This window comes from Lissotriton helveticus, chromosome 5_1 (assembly GCF_964261635.1).
Source record: "Lissotriton helveticus chromosome 5_1, aLisHel1.1, whole genome shotgun sequence".
Classification (NCBI taxonomy): Eukaryota; Metazoa; Chordata; class Amphibia; order Caudata; family Salamandridae; genus Lissotriton; species Lissotriton helveticus.
Genome location: NC_136065.1, coordinates 349507166 through 349522038, shown reverse-complemented (window position 1 = coordinate 349522038; position 14873 = coordinate 349507166). Strand labels below are relative to the sequence as shown.

The window sequence follows — 14873 nt, the reverse complement described above, 5'->3', positions numbered from 1 at the left end:
AGGATATGCCTACAAGGTGATAGACAAGCATACTTCAGAGTGCCTGAAGCCTCATCTGTTCAGACCTTCAGATCTCAGGATCTCCTGTGAGTAGATCCACTGCGAAAGGTCACTTGAGCTTCCGTAGGTTGTTTCAGACTGACACAGTCTTGGATATGTGCTTGGACATTTTGTGTCTTTCATGTAATGCAGCAATCCTCTAGAATGGTTGTTGCCAACCCTGATATAGTGTGTGAGTGTCACTGAACAGAATGTAAATATCAAGTCACATGGCTGCACTGGCAGACTGTAATTACTGGAGGAGGCTGCTACTTTTGTATTCTGTGCCCTCATTACCATTTGTAAACTGTACTATAAAACTATATGGTTCCCATGGAGATGTAAAGAACATGATTCGTCATCCTATCTGTCAACCTTGCAAGACAATTTCTTTAGGATGTGCCTTGCTAGTACTGGCAACAATGTTACTCATAAAAAGTTCCTCTCCAAATATATTTTTGTTACTATCCTTTCAAAAAGGTTTTCTGCCATGGCCCTATAGAGAACATCAAACACCATGGGCATTATTTATAAGAGTCTCATCAGTTACCAACTGATACTACTATCTTTCTTCTGTGTATGGTAAGAAATTGGGTTATTGGTTTAGGGGTGTGGATGCCCCACTCTGGCAATAACCAAAATCCTTGCCAGTGAAGCTCAAAAGTACCTAAACTGACCTGTGCTTAACCCTCTGGTAGAGTTGCACAAAGCAGTCAGGCTAAACTTAAAGGCATTGTGTAAAGTATTCATGCAGCACACAAACAGTAATGACATGAAAACACAACAGAAGAAAAATCTCAAACCAATTTTAAAAAATCGGGTAAAGTTAAATAAATACAATAATAACAGAATGACAAAAAATCCAATCAATAAATTCCGAGATGTTTAATATCAAAGTTGTAATTAGATCTAGTGCCTAAAAGCACAAATCGCCACTCGTGGTCATCTGGTCGTGCTAGACTGGGGGAAAGTTACAAGTTTAGGCCGACCATGATGGAGAGCAGGCCGGATACAGGGACCAGGTTAGTTCACTGAAAACATTACTGTCTCAACATCTGGCGCAAAGATTTCCCTTCACGGTGGAGGAGGGAGTGAGGAGCAGAGAGAGTGTTGCAGATGATCATCGCAGTAGCATGAAGAGCAAGTCTAGCATCATGGAGGGTTGTCGCTGTAGTGCAAGGATCCGGTTTGGTGTTGCAGACGGACGTTGCTGGAGCGTCACAGTAGTGGCCACTGCAAGCTGTTGTTGCTGTAGTGCGAAGTACAGATCTTGTACTGCAAATTGTCGCTGGTTGTTATAGCACGAAGAGTAGGCGTCAATAGAGCTTTACACTGGCAGTCCATGTGGATGGCAGAGTCTTGTCACAAACTGACCTGTTCACTGTCACAAAGAGCCCGAAACTTCAGGATGTCACCTTCTTTCACAGGAGGAGCTCAACTAATGCAAGCCAAGATTTCAGGACATGGAGAGAAACGTTTTGGGGATCCGGAACTCACTCTAGAAGGTATCAGGCATTCACAGGCTGGTCCAGTGCAGCAGGTAAGCTGAGCAGTCACAGGGGGGCCTCTGGAACTTAAAGTGTCCCTGTAGATTACACATGGAGACAAGCAACTGACCCTTGGAGTACTGAAGTAGTCTGGGATGAAGGGAGACAGTCCAGTTTCCTTCACAGAGAGCACAGCAGGCTCAAGATGGAGGTAGCGCTATGGGGGTAAAGCAGCCCTGAAGCAGCAGGGCAGTAATCTGGTAGTAGCAGTGCAGTCCTGTGATGAACAAGGCAGGCCTCATGCAGCAGGTTAATCTGTAGGGAACCCGGCAGTCCTTCATCTGTGATGTTCGCAAGGCCAGGGGTGTACTGAAGAGTGACTCAGAAGGTCCAAAATGTATACCTGGTAGCATCCTTTGAAGGGGCGGGGGATTCCCTGATACTACCCCCATATCTGATTCTGCAGAGTTTTTACATTCCCCTGTCAAAGCTCCAAGAAGTCTGGGATGACGAACGGCTAATGTTAGTTTCCTTTGTGTGTACAGGAGGCAAGGTCCTTTGAAATGCAAGTGGGGCTGAGTACAGCTCAACCCCCAACCATCCAGACTTGATAGCCAAATTTGTCTGCACCTAATCCCCTCTTGTGTCACTCTGTAGAAGGAATACACTCACTATTAAAGAGTATTTTAAAAAGCAAAACAGAATATCTCTGTCTGATCCCGATCAAAATGTATCACTTATTACATTTAATAAGGTAACCCATCTTAGTCAATGTGAGAGATGGGCCTTACAGTGGTGAAAAATGGCTTTAGGAGTTATCCACTGCCAGGGCATGTAAAACTTGAACTTACATGTCCTACTTTTTAAATACAAGGCACCCTGCCCTGTGCGCATGTATGGCCTAAATTAGGGGTTACATATCCATTAGAAAGGAGAGTGTATGCCTGGCAAAAAGTTTATTTTGACAGGTGGAAATGGCAGTTTAAAACTGCACAACAGGCTGCAGTGGCAGGCCTGAGACATGTTTAGTGGGGGCCCAATGAGTGCTGCAAGCCCACTAGGAGTGTTTATTTTACAGCCCCTGTGTACATGTAGTATTGTTTACTTGCAAGTCCCAAGTAAATTAAATGTGCCAATCAGGTGTAAGACAATGTTACCGTGTTTTAGGGAAAAGGTACAAGCAATTTAGCACTGGTTAGCAACAGTAAAGAGGGCATGGTCATAAAGCCAACAAAAATGACTCAGCAAACAGAAAGAGTGAAGGTAAAATGTTTGAGGGAATACTACACCGGGATGTGAGGTCTACCAGTGTGCTGCCCTAATTTTATATAAAACATGTTTAAATCAAAAACACATCAAATAAGGCAAAACAAAAACTGCCCATGAGACAGAGTCAATGTGTTTTGCAGTGCGGAATGTAGTATAAACCGAAGGTTGCACTCATTGCATGTGTAGTGTGGCATGAGCTTGAAAACGGCACATAGACTGAAGACCACAGTGAAATGGCTCATATGAACTGTGAACTGCATGAATAAGGGTGCATGGACGGTAGACTGCAGTGAATGAGGGTGCATGGACTGTAGACTGCAGTGAATAAGGGTGCATGGACTGTAGACTGCAGTGAATGAGGGTGCATGGACTGTAGACTGCAGTGAATAAGGGTGCATGGACTGTAGACTGCAGTGAATAAGGGTGCATAGACTGTAGACTGCAGAGAATAAGGGTGCATAGACTGTAGACTGCAATGAATAAGGGTGCATAGACTGTAGACTGCAGTGAATGAGGGTGCATGGACTGTAGACTGCAGTGAATGAGGGTGCATGGACTGTAGACTGCAGTGAGTAAGGGTGCATAGACTGTAGACTGCAGTGAATAAGGGTGCATAGACTGTAGACTGCAGAGAATAAGGGTGCATAGACTGTAGACTGCAGTGAATGAGGGTGCATGGACTGTAGACTGCAGTGAATGAGGGTGCATAGACTGTAGACTGCAGAGAATAAGGGTGCATACACTGTAGACTGCAGTGAATAAGGGTGCATAGACTGTAGACTGCAGAGAATAAGGATGCATAGACTGTAGACTGCAGTGAATGAGGGTGCATGGACTGTAGACTGCAGTGAGTAAGGGTGCATGGACTGTAGACTGCAGTGAATGAGGGTGCATAGACTGTAGACTGCAGTGAATGAGGGTGCATGGACTGTAGACTGCAGTGAATGAGGGTGCATGGACTGTAGACTGCAGTGAATAAGGGTGCATAGACTGTAGACTGCAGAGAATAAGGGTGCATAGACTGTAGACTGCAGTGAATGAGGGTGCATAGACTGTAGACTGCAGAGAATAAGGGTGCATAGACTGTAGACTGCAGTGAATGAGGGTGCATGGACTGTAGACTGCAGTGAGTAAGGGTGCATGGACTGTAGACTGCAGTGAATGAGGGTGCATAGACTGTAGACTGCAGTGAATGAGGGTGCATGGACTGTAGACTGCAGTGAATGAGGGTGCATGGACTGTAGACTGCAGTGAATAAGGGTACATAGACTGTAGACTGCAGTGAGTAAGGGTGCATGGACTGTAGACTGCAGTGAATGAGGGTGCATAGACTGTAGACTGCAGTGAATAAGGGTGCATGGACTGTAGACTGCAGTGAATGAGGGTGCATGGACTGTAGACTGCAGTGAATAAGGGTACATAGACTGTAGACTGCAGTGAATGAGGGTGCATGGACTGTAGACTGCAGTGAGTAAGGGTGCATGGACTGTAGACTGCAGTGAGTAAGGGTGCATGGACTGTAGACTGCAGTGAATAAGGGTACATAGACTGTAGACTGCAGTGAATGAGGGTGCATGGACTGTAGACTGCAGTAAATGAGGGTGCATGGACTGTAGACTGCAGTGAAAGAGGGTGCATAGACTGTAGACTGCAGTGAATGAGGGTGCATGGACTGTAGACTGCAGTGAATGAGGGTGCATGGACTGTAGACTGCAGTGAATAAGGGTGCATAGACTGTAGACTGCAGTGAGTAAGGGTGCATGGACTGTAGACTGCAGTGAATGAGGGTGCATGGACTGTTGACTGCAGTGAATAAGGGTGCATAGACTGTAGACTGCAGTGAATGAGGGTGCATGGACTGTAGACTGCAGTGAGTAAGGGTGCATGGACTGTAGACTGCAGTGAATGAGGGTGCATGGACTGTAGACTGCAGTGAGTAAGGGTGCATGGACTGTAGACTGCAGTGAGTAAGGGTGCATGGACTGTAGACTGCAGTGAATGAGGGTGCATGGACTGTAGACTGCAGTGAATAAGGGTGCATGGACTGTAGACTGCAGTAAATGAGGGTGCATGGACTGTAGACTGCAGTGAATAAGGGTGCATAGACTGTAGACTGCAGTGAGTAAGGGTGCATGGACTGTAGACTGCAGTGAGTAAGGGTGCATGGACTGTAGACTGCAGTGAATAAGGGTGCATAGACTGTAGACTGCAGTGAGTAAGGGTGCATGGACTGTAGACTGCAGTGAATGAGGGTGCATGGACTGTTGACTGCAGTGAATAAGGGTGCATAGACTGTAGACTGCAGTGAGTAAGGGTGCATGGACTGTAGACTGCAGTGAATGAGGGTGCATGGACTGTTGACTGCAGTGAATAAGGGTGCATAGACTGTAGACTGCAGTGAGTAAGGGTGCATGGACTGTAGACTGCAGTGAATGAGGGTGCATGGACTGTTGACTGCAGTGAATAAGGGTGCATAGACTGTAGACTGCAGTGAGTAAGGGTGCATGGACTGTAGACTGCAGTGAATGAGGGTGCATAGACTGTAGACTGCAGTGAGTAAGGGTGCATGGACTGTAGACTGCAGTGAATGAGGGTGCATGGACTGTTGACTGCAGTGAATAAGGGTGCATAGACTGTAGACTGCAGTGAATGAGGGTGCATGGACTGTAGACTGCAGTGAGTAAGGGTGCATGGACTGTAGACTGCAGTGAATGAGGGTGCATGGACTGTAGACTGCAGTGAGTAAGGGTGCATGGACTGTAGACTGCAGTGAATGAGGGTGCATGGACTGTAGACTGCAGTGAGTAAGGGTGCATGGACTGTAGACTGCAGTGAGTAAGGGTGCATGGACTGTAGACTGCAGTGAGTAAGGGTGCATGGACTGTAGACTGCAGTGAATGAGGGTGCATGGACTGTAGACTGCAGTGAATGAGGGTGCATGGACTGTAGACTGCAGTGAATAAGGGTGCATGGACTGTAGACTGCAGTGAGTAAGGGTGCATGGACTGTAGACTGCAGTGAATGAGGGTGCATGGACTGTAGACTGCAGTGAATGAGGGTGCATGGACTGTAGACTGCAGTGAATAAGGGTGCATGGACTGTAGACTGCAGTGAATGAGGGTGCATGGACTGTTGACTGCAGTGAATAAGGGTGCATAGACTGTAGACTGCAGTGAGTAAGGGTGCATGGACTGTAGACTGCAGTGAATGAGGGTGCATGGACTGTTGACTGCAGTGAATAAGGGTGCATAGACTGTAGACTGCAGTGAGTAAGGGTGCATGGACTGTAGACTGCAGTGAATGAGGGTGCATGGACTGTTGACTGCAGTGAATAAGGGTGCATAGACTGTAGACTGCAGTGAGTAAGGGTGCATGGACTGTAGACTGCAGTGAATGAGGGTGCATAGACTGTAGACTGCAGTGAGTAAGGGTGCATGGACTGTAGACTGCAGTGAATGAGGGTGCATGGACTGTTGACTGCAGTGAATAAGGGTGCATAGACTGTAGACTGCAGTGAATGAGGGTGCATGGACTGTAGACTGCAGTGAGTAAGGGTGCATGGACTGTAGACTGCAGTGAATGAGGGTGCATGGACTGTAGACTGCAGTGAGTAAGGGTGCATGGACTGTAGACTGCAGTGAATGAGGGTGCATGGACTGTAGACTGCAGTGAGTAAGGGTGCATGGACTGTAGACTGCAGTGAGTAAGGGTGCATGGACTGTAGACTGCAGTGAGTAAGGGTGCATGGACTGTAGACTGCAGTGAATGAGGGTGCATGGACTGTAGACTGCAGTGAGTAAGGGTGCATGGACTGTAGACTGCAGTGAGTAAGGGTGCATGGACTGTAGACTGCAGTGAGTAAGGGTGCATGGACTGTAGACTGCAGTGAATGAGGGTGCATGGGCTGTAGACTGCAGTGAATGAGGGTGCATGGACTGTAGACTGCAGTGAATAAGGGTGCATGGACTGTAGACTGCAGTGAATAAGGGTGCATGGACAGTAGACTGCAGTGAGTAAGGGTGCATGGACTGTAGACTGCAGTGAATGAGGGTGCATGGACTGTAGACTGCAGTGAGTAAGGGTGCATGGACTGTAGACTGCAGTGAGTAAGGGTGCATGGACTGTAGACTGCAGTGAGTAAGGGTGCATGGACTGTAGACTGCAGTGAATGAGGGTGCATGGACTGTAGACTGCAGTGAATAAGGGTGCATGGACAGTAGACTGCAGTAGGTAGAGGCACATGGACTGCAGATTTCAGTGAATAAGGGCTTGGGGGCTTTGAACTGCAGTGAACAATGGCACATGGACTGTGGACTGCAGTGCAGAATGGTCAATGGAGTTATACCGTCTTCACATAAGGGTGCACAGGCCGTGGCCTGCAGTGAGGAATGACACCTGGATTGTTAGTTGCTGTGTAGGATGACGCGGGCTTGTGTATTGCAGTCCAACATGAGACATGTTGATGGGCTGCAGTGCAGATGGGCATATGGGATGCGAGTGGCAGTACCAAGCGCCTGTGGACTGAGCGATAGTGCACACAGCGCACATGCCCCAGGACTGAAATCCGGACTGTGGAGTTCAATGCAGAAGGGTGTCTGAACTGTGGACTGCAGTTCAGTGGGGCACTGGATTCATTACTTGTAACACAGAATCTTGCAATTCCTGAAGGCTGATGTGCAGATTGGCACAGGGGTTGTGGGTGCAATGCCCAATGGCTCCTGACCTGTGGGATGCAGTACAAAGTTGTAGTTGTATAAGCTTTATTCGAGAGAATTCTCATAAAAGCACATAAAATCAAACAATACACAAAATACATAATCAGAGTAAAAAATCATTAAACACAGTGCAGCTCATACAAAGTTAAGCATAAAACAATTTTGTACATTGTACATAAAAGCTATAAAAAGGGAATCCCTAATTACCCGCTGCCCCCCAAAAATCGTCGTCGTATCGCCCACGCCCAACCCATATATTTCGCTACCCCCATAATTATCGAATCCTGAGTTGTTGTACGCAGGATTCTTAGGGCCACTACACTATCTCGTGTCCCCAGGTTTCTACATACCGGCGAGAGCCATTTTCTCCTCGGATTTGCATAAGCCTGACATGCGAAAAGAAAATGGCCTATACTCTCCTCCGCATTCTCACAAACGGGACATAGGTTATTAGTGGGACTGTGCCAGCCTGATGTCAATTTCTTAAGGGGGATAGATCCTGCCCTTAGCTGAAAGACAAGTTTCCTGTCCATAGGTACAGTAATGTCGACCCAGTATTTTTCTAGGACAGGTAACATTTTAGTCTCCAAGAAGCGGCCAGACATAGAGCCTGCCCTGGAGTCATTCAGCATCTTGCCTCCCACCCAATCCCAATATTGCTCCTTGATGGCTTCTTTACTTGGGAAGGTTTCTCCCTCGGGGTTATTCCACAAATTCGAAAACCCTATATTAGCCAACATGGTCTTCAGATGTTTTAACCATTTTATCTTGTGGAAGATATCTTCCTTGATTATCCACAAAAGGCCCTCCGCGTACTGTCTTATTTCTGGAGTCGTCCAAAGGCGTCTCCAGTAGAGAACTGGTCGCAGTCGGGCTCTGTCGACAATCGTACGTCTGCCTAACTCCAGGAACAATGGGATTAGGGGGGTACTCTGTGGAAGTCCGGTAATCCCGCGCATGAACTTGTTCTCGGAACTCTGGAGAGCCACCAGACTGTTCCATGCCCAAAGTTCCGCGCCGTATAAAGTGGCACCCAGGACCTTCGCATCGTAAACTGTCATTACAGGTTTTATTGGTTTTGTTTTTGATTTACGATGCTCCCCCCTTAGAGCACCCGAAAGCTGCTGGTGCTTTAGGACTACTTTATTCACGTGATGCGTCCAGCCATCCCCCCCCGCGATCTGCACTCCCAGATACGTAAATTCCTTAACTATATCAAGCCTGCTATTATTTAGTGTTATATTTGGGTTGCTCTTACGTCCTGTAGAGAAAACCATTAATTTGGTTTTTCCTACGTTCACCTCTAATCCATGCTCCAAGCAGAAAGCATCAAAAATGCTTAGTGCACGTTGCAATCCCATGGGGGTCTTAGACAAGATAAGAGTGTCGTCAGCGAACATCAGGATCGGAACCCTGGTGTCCGCTAACGATGGGGCATCTACACTGGCCTTCAACATTCTCTCTACTATCCCGTTAATGAATAACGAGAAAAGTAGAGGGGCCATGGAACAGCCTTGCCTGACACCCCTTTCCACAGGGAAGTCCAATGTTGTTTCACTACTTCCACCCCATTGGACTCTAGCAGAATTGGATTCATGTAGCCGCATGATTAGTGTTAACAGTTCAGCAGGAATACCTAGCTTATAAAGGACCGACCATAGCTTATGCCGGGGAACTAAATCAAACGCCGCCCGTAGGTCGACAAACGCGACGTACAGGCTACCCTTTCCCAGCTCAACGGTCTTCCACCGCAATATAGTGAAGCGAAAGACCTGGTCAATGGTGCTAGTTGCTTTTCTAAATCCCGCTTGGTATGGGGAGAGGGCGCTATTATCTTCTACCCAGTCCATTAGCTGATTTACTACCATTCTCCCAACAATTTTCTGTATGGTGGCTATTAGACTTATAGGCCTGTAATTAGCAGGTAGTGAGCGATCACCTTTCTTGTGAATGGGGATGATGGTTGCACCCTTCCAAATATCTGGAACCACAGCCCCCCTTGCTAATGCATTTGCTACAAGATGGATGTATCTAGCCCATCTAGTCACATCATATTTGAAAATGTCGGGTGGGATACCGTCTGGACCTGGCGCCCTCCCACACTTCACTGAACAGATAGCAATTTCTGCCTCACTAAGGGAAAATAAATCTTTAGTTGCATAAACCGGTATTATATTATCAACTACCATGGATTTATTACTTTCCGCGTACTGTGGCCCAAAATAATTAACCCAGGCTTCCACTGGTACATTGCTATCGGGTTTTACTGAGCCCACACCACTGCCCCACTTGATGATTTTCCAAAATAACATTGAGTCTTTGTTATCGGAGGCTTCTTGTAATTGGGCCCAATGGTCTTCGTCCCAATTCTTTTTGGCACGATAAATGGCCAGTTTGTACAATTTCCTATTTTTTACCACTGCGGCATGGTCCCTGTTCCTTATTGCTTTCCCCAGGTTTAAGCGTGCTTTTCTGCAGTGCTTGTCAAACCACCTGCCCACTTCCTTAATTCTCTTCCCTTTTCTTTTCTTAGTGAAAAAGCATGGTCTTAAAAGGGAGAATAGCTTGTTATGGATTTCAGTGGTACCGTTGTCCCCAGGAACGACTGGGACGGCTGCTTCAATCGCGGAAATTGCACTATTGACCTTGTCGGTGATATATATCATGATGGCCTCGTTTGCTAGTACCCTGGGCCATTTTAACCTTCGCTCATCGTTACTTAAAAATGGGGTTTCGTCGTGTGTCTGAGATAAGTTTCCGGGGCTGGTATTCCACCACCTGTGGGACACACATAGGGGGTTGTGGTCACTTTCAACCCGAGGCCTGACAGCCATATCAACAACCCCGCTCCACAACTGGAGGCTACATAATATATAGTCGATTCGACTCCTGTTGATACCATTATCAAAGGTGCAGCTACCCTCCATGTCACCAGGTGTTCTACCGTTAAGAGCTCTAAGTCCGTGTTCTAAACAAATGCCATTTAACAATAGAATCTCTTTGGTCCACCGCTTCACAGGTTTTAGATTAAGAGAAGGTACTCCCCAGAGATTTTCCACTTCACTATCCATAGGGTCGTTTGCGCAGTTCAAGGGTTCAAAAGTCCTATTTAAATCCCCAACGACTATTTTTGCATTTTCCTGGGAAATAGCCTCTATTGCATCAGACAACAACTCAATGGTGGATGGATTTGTTACTTTATCTCCTCTCACATAAACATTATATAAATCAATTGATTGACCATTAACATCCGAGATTCTTAATGCTTGTAAGTCAATACTTCCCACGTCCAGGTAAGACTGCAGTGAGTAAGGGTGCATAGACTGTAGACTGCAGTGAGTAAGGGTGCATGGACTGTAGACTGCAGTGAGTAAGGGTGCATGGACTGTAGACTGCAGTGAATGAGGGTGCATGGACTGTAGACTGCAGTGAATAAGGGTGCATGGACAGTAGACTGCAGTAGGTAGAGGCACATGGACTGCAGATTTCAGTGAATAAGGGCTTGGGGGCTTTGAACTGCAGTGAACAATGGCACATGGACTGTGGACTGCAGTGCAGAATGGTCAATGGAGTTATACCGTCTTCACATAAGGGTGCACAGGCCGTGGCCTGCAGTGAGGAATGACACCTGGATTGTTAGTTGCTGTGTAGGATGACGCGGGCTTGTGTATTGCAGTACAACATGAGACATGTTGATGGGCTGCAGTGCAGATGGGCATATGGGATGCGAGTGGCAGTACCAAGCGCCTGTGGACTGAGCGATAGTGCACACAGCGCACATGCCCCAGGACTGAAATCCGGACTGTGGAGTTCAATGCAGAAGGGTGTCTGAACTGTGGACTGCAGTTCAGTGGGGCACTGGATTCATTACTTGTAACACAGAATCTTGCAATTCCTGAAGGCTGATGTGCAGATTGGCACAGGGGTTGTGGGTGCAATGCCCAATGGCTCCTGACCTGTGGGATGCAGTACAAAGTGCCATACGCACATTCATCTAACGGTAAAGCATTGGTACCTGTTGCCACGATAGTAGTAATAGTGTGCTATACAAATGGTAAATAACATAACAGGTGCCATTTAACAGTGTGGGGGATGCCTCATGGACCGCCATATCCAGGGCCGGACTGGGAACTTAAAACTACCCTGGCAAAACTGACAAATTCGGTGCTTATGCGCGCTAGAAGCAGAGCAACTCTTTTAAGTTGCTGCCGGGATTGCGTAATATGCACCACCACTCCTGGAGGCTGAAACAGGCCTCCTAGGGTCCCAGCCTCCCGGGGGATTGCCCACTTGCCTAGCTAGCCAGTCTGGCCATGGCTATACCACTGTTCTCCAGCAGAAGAGGGAATAACTCCATTCTCCTGGAGATCATAAATTCCATGGGATGGAGGAGTAGTGTGAAAGTGAGATCCCCTCGTAAGAGGAATTGTGAGAACATTAAATATTTACTTATACTGTTTTATACAGACTGAACCAGACCCGGAGTACCAGAGAGCCTGACAAGAGGTATGTATGTTATACTAGAAAAACTAGGAGAATATAACATTATTTTTACATCATATCTCCCCTGGAGAAAGAAAGCAATGGACAAGTTACATGACGGTGCGACAATAAGGTCATAGCATTGTGTCCATGGTTTCATATGCAGGCTCCAGAACTGCACTGGTGTATGAGGTTAACATTGGAGATAGGCAGTGATTCATTTGTAAAAACATAAGTGCCAGGGCTCTTGTCGGGAGGCAGCTTGCACCAGCCCATATTTTCCTGTTAGCGCCGCCTAAAACAAAACCAACTACTAACCATGAAAGTGGGGAGAGGATGTTGCGTAATGGCCAGAGCTGCTGACTTCGGAGCCGGGGAACCTGGTTTGAGTCTCGGCGTCCGCTCAACATCCTGTGACTCTGGGCAAACCACTCAATCTCTTCTCAAATGAATGTGTCTTTAACTGGTGGTCAAGAAAAGCACTGGTGTTGATGATTATGTACTGGAGCTAGACACCGGAAACCACTGGCTCAAATTAAGCACTGGAGATAGTGCTGGAACAAGTTATTCTAGATCTGTTTTCAAAGCGTCAAACAATGGGTTCCTGTGTATTTTGGGAGGGGGATTCAAGTTCCATTTATTCACAGTGTTCTCTATAAAAGATCGCGAGAACCTTCGGTGTAGGTTCTTCAACCTCGAATTGTCCAGGGGTATGGTTCCTCTCTCTGATGGGACATGGCTGCCCCCAGAGGTGGGAAATGTTTGTGCTACATGTCTCGGGGAATCACGGTGCATGCATGGCTTTGTGCATTTTACAGACAATTTTAAGCATGATTCTAGCTTCCAGGGTAAACCACTTGAGAGTCGCAATGGTTGATGTAATGCACCAGAGTCACTAATCAAATATTCTGACTGCAATGCATGGTATACACTTAAGAGCACTGATCTCAACAAGATATTAAATCGACCACAATCCACCGTGATGTGTAGCGGCGTAAGGACCCACTAATCAAAACACACCGCAGGCCTTCGCGCAGCACCTGCTTTATGTGAATAGTAGACCCCATAGTTATCTGAAATGTGTAACATACGGTTGCCAAACACACAAGTTAGTGGGTTCTTGATCGATATGATAGCAAAATGAGGGCATTGGAGTGCTGTGCAACCTTTGGCTGACCCAATGCAAGCCAAACCTTTACAGCTGCCAAAGCCTGGACAAGGCCCCTTGCATAAATACCAGGCTTACACAAACCTTATGACTTCATGTTCTCCTGTTGATAAAGGATTTACCATCGAAATTGTGGTGGCCACAATGGCCCCGATCATGATGGGGCAGGTATTCATATTTTTGGGTGCAAATTTGTATTACAATTCGGGTTCAAAGCATAGGTGCATGGCTCCCGGCATTGGCGGCACATGAAACCTCCCACAAATAAGGGCACTTAATAGTGCATATGCCCCATTTGGGCACCCTGTAATGGGAAAACATGCCCTATATTTCCCATTCTCAAGGATCAACATTCAAATGAGTCAGTGTGCAATTTTGAACCTGCATTTTGTGACCCCCTTTTGATCAGGGCCCAAAGTTAATCCAGACACAAATGTTATTCCAGAACAGTCACTGTACCCTCAGACGCTGCTGTGGGGGTGATTAGAAATCTGATGCAATTTTATGTTTTTTACTGAATTGATGGGGGAAACAGGGTTGTTAAACAGAGTAAAAGGGGAATACTTTATCAGGCATGCCCACTTTATGAGCATTTTTAACCGCCATCTTTTCTCTGATGCGCTCTAGTTGTTCCGGCTGGTCCTCATTTTAAATGAAGGACTCAGGGTGATACACGGTCAGAACAGTCTCTGTCCTGCCAGGCGCTGCTCTGGGGGTGGTTAGACTGTGTTTTAAGTCTTTTAACGAAATCTGGTGCACTTTTATGTTTTTTAATGATTTGCTGGGGGAAACAGAGTTGCTAAACGGAGGTAAGGGTAAATACTGTATTAGGCATGTGCACTTTATGCGCTTTTACAGATTTTTTAGCCACCATCTTTTCTCTGACGCTCTCTAGTTGTTCCGGCTGGTCCTCATTAAATGAAGGACACAGTGTGGACTCTCCGCTGGCGTGCCAAACGTAAACCCATCTGCACCCGTTCAAGCCCATCCATGACCAGTGGCCAGGGATTATGCCCTTTTCGCACAAAACAAGGTAAATTATACTGCCAGTAAATTGCGAGCTTGTCAAACCTCCTTAACTGACTCCTGCTTTCAGTTTATTGTCCTCAGTCAATCTTCATTGCTCTGTGACAGCTGTGGCTGGCAGTCCCGGCTGACTTTAGTCAGTCATTTGTGACTTCTACATCTACAGTTTGGGGCATGTTCATGGTCAAATCTACTCTTTGGCTGCTTATAAATTGGATATCTTTTGTTTCCTAATGGTGCATTTCCACACCGAGACCTGACTACATGAGAGCTCAGCTTACAATGTGGTCCAAGCCCTGCCTCCTGTTTATTGTATCAAGAGGTTAGACTGGTCAGGCAAAGGAGGTGGTGGGATGGCCATTATCTACAAGGAAGCTCTGAAGGGCATGTTCTCGCCTCTTGAGATTCCAAATTGAGAGAGTTTTCTCCTCACTTTAACACTTAATCCCACCTTGACCTTTTCTGGAATTTTGAAGTATAGACCGCCCGGTCCGCATGCTAATTTCCTACAGAGTCTCCTGATTTGGTTGTGGGCTTAAGTATAAATCAGACGAACTTCACCAAGCTTAGGGACTTCAGATTGCAGACTGATGACATCAATAATGCTTCAAAAACCTTTTACAAGACCTGGCGCCTCTACAATTGATACAATTGGTTGGGGTCCGGCTCAGGAGAAAGGCCACACCA

The 14873-nt window shown here is 46.6% G+C and overlaps 1 protein-coding gene across 1 annotated transcript in view; it reads right to left on the bottom strand.

Annotated features, from left to right (window-relative positions):
- Positions 1 to 14873, bottom strand: part of PLCH2 (phospholipase C eta 2) — a 631566-nt gene that overhangs the window by 87931 nt on the left and 528762 nt on the right. The window lies entirely within an intron of this gene.